Source organism: Narcine bancroftii, chromosome 10, assembly GCF_036971445.1.
Source record: "Narcine bancroftii isolate sNarBan1 chromosome 10, sNarBan1.hap1, whole genome shotgun sequence".
Taxonomy (NCBI): domain Eukaryota; kingdom Metazoa; phylum Chordata; class Chondrichthyes; order Torpediniformes; family Narcinidae; genus Narcine; species Narcine bancroftii.
The window spans coordinates 7384473-7390472 of NC_091478.1; the positions used below are offsets into that span (position 1 = coordinate 7384473).

General features: G+C 38.8%; 1 protein-coding gene across 6 annotated transcripts in view; it reads right to left on the bottom strand.

The window, feature by feature from the left end:
• The window catches only part of dock1 (dedicator of cytokinesis 1), a 354235-nt gene that overhangs the window by 313448 nt on the left and 34787 nt on the right, over positions 1 to 6000 (bottom strand). The gene's annotated exons all lie outside the window — the stretch shown is intronic.

Consider the following 6000-nt stretch of genomic DNA (forward strand, 5'->3'; position numbering starts at 1 on the left):
GAAACGTCAGCCAAGCAATCAATACAACAATCCTGAAGGATAAATGGCCATGTTGCTTCATCCTTTCAGGATGACTTTATCAAGAGTTTATAAAAAAATAGAAAATACTGACATTTAAAATGACAGTACATGAAATAAATAGTTTCAATGGAGCAAGCAGGTCTTTTATTGTGTGGTGTCAGAGTAGTTTATGACTAGGGTAGTAAAGGGAGGTTCACCCTGACAGCTGTTGGAAAAAACCTTCCTGGAATCTAGAACTGAGCAAAACACAAAAGTCTCTAAACGCTGCGATTCTTGTAAAAGCACAGAAAAGCTGGAGGAACTCGACAGGTCTCAAACCTGCAAGACCCACTAAGTTCCTCCAGCATTTCTGTGTTGAATCTAGATGTGCTGATCTTCAGGCTTCTGCACTTCTTCCTAAAGGTAGCAGTGAGAAGACGGGACCAGGATGATAGGGTTACTTTATGATGACACTTCTTGAGGCAGTGTCTCACATCGATGTCTTCAATGGAGAGGTCATCAATACCTGTGACTAATTTCTGACAGAAAAGATATAAATAAGTTGGAAGGAGCGTAGTGTAGATTCAAAATGATATTGCCAGGACTGAATTGCTTGAGTTATAGGGAAAGAGTGGATAGAAGAGGAACAGAAGCAGCTGAGAGGGGTGGGGTGGATGGTGAAGAGCTTCATAAAATTATGAGGATCATGGGAAAAAGCGAATGCTCAGCCTTTTTCCTCCAGGATAGATAAATATAGGTTTAAGATGAGTCAAGTCAAGACAAATCACCTTTATTTATTGTTCATACCATGTTCACACAGTAAAGACAAGATAGCATTTCTCCAGGACCACGGAGCATATTTACATAAATACAAGTTAAAATAGACGTTAGACACATTAAAATATTAAGATGTATTCAGTAATAGTCCACGGTACCCTATCCACAAATGTTCTGGGAAATCAGAATTCTGATGGCTTGGGGGGAAAAAAACTGTTGCCCAATCTGGATGTTAGGGTCCGAGTGCTGCAGCACCTCATACCAGATGCCAGAAGGGAGAACCTTTTACGTGAGGGGTGTGTGGAATGGGGAGGGATTTAAGAGGGACCTGAGGAACAACATTTTCCACTCAGAAGTGATCAGAGAGGAGTTCTATAAATGATACAATTAGAATTTTCAAAAGATAATTGAACAGATATTGGATAGGAAATGTTTAGAAGGGCATAGAAAATACTGACATTTAAAATGACAGTACATGAAATAAATAGTTTCAATGGAGGAAAATGGAAGTAACTCTGAACGCTAATTTAATTTAATGGGCAAGTTGGACCAAAGGGCCTATATTATATATCTGACTCCATATTCTTGGTTGTTTTTCAAAAGGCAAATACAAGCCTCTCCAGTGTGGCTGCTTGAGTTACTGAAATTCACCTTTACAGAATTTTTTTTTTAAATTTTCACACTATGAACCATATCAATCAAAATACATACAAACATTTCCTTCTTAAATATACACAGTGGCTTTTTGACCCCCCCCCACTTTTTTTCCCCCCTACCTTCCCTCCCCCCTTCCCACCCCCCTCCAAACCCATTAAACGTTCAACATACACAATGCAATAAAATCATTAAACAATGTCATCACACAATGAAAATAAACAAGAAAATTGTGTCATTAACTTTTACACACTGGATCAGGTCATTTTGTCTTCTTATCATTTTGGGGGATGGAGATCCGAGGCAAGCCCTCTCTGTTGTGTTCCATGTACGGTTCCCAAATTTGTTCAAATAATGTAAACTTATTTTTTTAAATTACATGTTATTTTTTCCAATGGAATACATTTATTCATTTCCATGTACCATTGCTGTACTCTCAGGCTCTCTTCCGATTTCCAGGTTGACATTATACATTTTTTTGCTTCAGCTAAAGCTATCATAATAAATCTTTTTTGCGCTTCATCCAGTTTGAGGCCTAATTCTTTACTTCTTATATTACTTAGAAGAAAGATCTCTGGATTTTTTGGTATGTTGTTTTTTGTGATTTTATTTAATATCTGATTTAGATCTTCCCAAAACATTTCCACTTTCTTAGATGCCCAAATTGCATGTACTGTTGTTCCCATTTCCTACTTACAGCGAAAACATCTATCTGATAATGTTGAATCCCATTTATTTAACTTTTGAGGTGTGATATATAACCTGTGTAACCAATCATATTGCACCTTCACAGAATTTACAACGACCCAAACATCTGAGATATGCAATAAAGCCAGCTCTCATGGAATTTGTGTGGAAAAATGTAATGATCTGAAAACACAAATCATTGAACAATTGTCCAGCAAACACAAATAAAGAGAAAGTAATTCATTGTATTTTTACGTTTCTTCCTCAGAGGCATTAAATTGACATTGAAATGAATGGGGCTTCAGATCTCACACCAGGTCTTAAACTGGCACAGCATTAAAGAATACATTTTACTAAGAGAAGGCTGGGGAAAATGACCAAGTTCTTGCTACACTACTGGACTTCATGTTGGGTCCGGCAACAAAGCTGAAAAATCACCAAACTCAGCCAACAAGATTTGGATTTCAGCTTTGTGTTAAGACCAAACATGTGATTGTCAACAATGATGAACAGCTTACAAAACTCATAAATCAAGCCAATGAATCTTCAATATCACAAACATTTGAAGATATGAGGATCAACATGCATTCACTAAAAGATAGGTAAAATACATTAAATTACAGAATCTCCCTCGAAATGCACATCTTTTAAAGAAAATTGCATACTTGCTTTGTAACTAATTGCCATTTTTAGTTAAGGAAAAATTGAAACATTACACTCATCAAATAACTAAAACATGATGCCTCTTCATTCTGAGTGAACAAAAGGCATGGAATTTATCAGGAATTTTTAATGTAGGTTGCATATAATCAAAATGTGTGAACTGAAGAGGATGGAGGAGATTTGCAGGGATGTTGCCTGGACTGAATTAGCTCAGGAGACAAACTCTCGACAGATATCTTCTACAAACCCACCAACTCCCACAGCTACCTCAGATATACCCCCTTCCATCTTGTCAACTGTAAGATTCCATTCCATTCTCTCAATTCCTCCATCTTCATCACATCTATGCCCAGGACGAGGACTTCCATGCTACATCATCAGAAATGTTCTCCTTCAAACAGCATGGCTTTCCCTCTACCACCATCAATGGCACTCACCAACATATCCTCCATTACACATGCTCTTATGAGCTCTGCTTTCCTTTATTCTTCTGAAAATACTGACAATTATCATACATTGCTTGGCCTTTCCTGTCCTTCCAAAGTGTATTACCCCATACTTTACTAGACCAAATCCATGCCCATATAACCAGCTGAATAACATCTTCCAAGACCACAGATCTTTCTTTCCATCAAGTACATTGCCAATTTTGGCATCGTCCGCAAACAAGTGTGGCCCCTACATTTAAGTTTAAGTCAATCACACAACATAAAAGCAAAGATCATTATGTCTGGAGAATCTCACTGCATCTCTGTAGTCGTCAAAATCCCATGAATCATTATCCTTTTTGATGCTGAGCCAGTTTTCTATCCAATATCACTTTCCTTTGGATCCCATACAATTTCACATCATTATCAATCCTTAATGCATTCTCATAACCTCATAAGCCAAATCATGTCTAATATTCCAAGTACAAAAATGAAAATATACTAATTTCCGAACATTCTCACTTGCTATCCCCTTCAATGTCCACCATCTGCCTTTCTTCTCCGACTTCTTAATTCACTTTCAACACAACATGCTCATCTCATTCCCAACAGCCTCGTTTCCTTACTATTTATCAAGCTACCAAGAATTTTATGCTTTAGATGATATTACTAATCATGGTATCCAATAGTGTTATAGTAAGAGTGAATGGCTGCCAAAAAGCACCTTTAACCCAAGTGACAGTTGGCTTCTTGAACATCACTACAAGTGGGAGGAATTACATGACATTTCATACCCTGTTATCTGGTAATGATGAAATGGCATTAGAGATTCAAAACAAAAATCAAGTCACCTGCCTCAGGACAGCTTTAAACCAGCACTTGCAGTATCTTTTACATGCTCAGATCAATTACTCCCTAGAATGCTAAACAAGGGAGATTGGTGATAGCAATACCATTGGATAGAAGAAGTGGGTAGCTAATTTCTACTTGAACTCTTGGCACAAATATTATCATCTAGGGTAAATATCATTCAGTAACAAAACAGGAATAAGCTACTTTATTTCCTGAGGAATTGTGAATGGAATGTCAACATTGCAAAACCAGCAGTGAGCCTATTCTTTCCAACCTAATGAAGGAAGTTATTGGTGAAGCAGTTGAAGATGCTTGGGCCTGGGACATTTTACTGAGGAATTCATGAACAGATTTATCCTAGACATCAATTATTTTTTTTGTGCAGATATTACTTTAACCAATGGAGGGTTTGTTCATGAATTCTCTTTCCAAATCAATTTAATCAGGGTTATCAGATAAACATACTAGGTTAAGTATTGCTTTGATCACTGGTGAATTCTGCCTGATGCACTTCACCCTTGAGCAGAAATCAAATTACAAAGAAATATCCCAAAAGCTCTCCACAAAATCAAAACTTGTTTTTTTTTTGCTCAATTTCAGCTTCCTAATCATTAAAACTGGCTGAGCATTTGCATTCAGGGCTGTGTGCTCAGCCCACTTTTATTCACGCTGCTGACTCATGGCTGCACTGCGAGATTCATTTCTAATAGAATCCAGTTTGAAGACATGCACTCGTTGCCAGATATCCAAAGTCCAGCCACAGACAAGAGCCCCACTACAATCTATTGAGCCGACATAGCGAAGGTTTGACCACATACATATGGACATTACAGGCACCTTGCCGGTGTCACGTGATTCCCATTTTCTTCTCACTATAATGGATCAGGCTACGCAGTGTCCAGAGGCAATTCCACTGGCAGACATGACAGCAGACATCTGTGCCAGGGCCCTCATTTTCACCTAGATAGCACGTTTCTGTCTGCCAGCACACATCACGTCTGACAGAGGTGCCAAATTCACATCAAGACTGTGGTTAGCAATGGCCACTCTGCTTGGAACCAAGTTGCACCACACAACTGTGTACCACCCACAATCCAACTGACTAGTAGAAACGTTCCACAGACATTTGAAATTGGCCCTTATGGCTCACTGAGCACAATTCCAGCATCCTTATGAGGGTCCCATCCAGATACTAAGACACAATGGTTTGATGTACAGTTTGGACATCGGAGGCAGAGAAAAAGCTTTTGCAATTGACTGCCTCAAACCTGCCCATCTGATCTGGACAGACCAGTCGTGGTTCAGGCACCTCAGCGGAGAGGAAGGCCACCCAAAAAAAATACAGACATTAGGGGTGCACTGCAGGATTGCCGGTTCTGGGTGGGGAGCTGATTATATCAATAATGATGCCACTTCCTGTCCATGTGACAGAAGTAGTGATGTATATAAACCTAGTATGCAAGCCTGGAGGTGTCAGTCTTGCACGAGACTCCACAGCATATTCGATTTATCTGCGTATACATCAACTCAAAAACGTGTACAGCGGTTCCACCACATGTACACTGATGTCTACTGTAGCTTAGTATAAAATACTTTGTTACAGCCTTTTACATCTCCCTTAAACATCCCCTCACCTTAAATACATGTCCTCTAATCCTTAACATCTTTGAGGGGAAAAAGATTCTGACTATTTATCTTTTCTACACCCTCATGATTTCATAAACTTCTATCAAGAGTCTTTCCAGACTCCAATGCTGCAGAGAAAACCCAAGTTTGTCCAATATCTCCCTATAGGGCATATCCTCTAATTCAGGCGGCATATCCTCTAATTCAGGCAGCATCCTGATACATCTCTTCTCTACTATTTCCAACATGTTCCCATCCTTCTTGAAATACAGAGATCAAATCGCATGAAATATTCCAAGTGCCTAACCAAAAT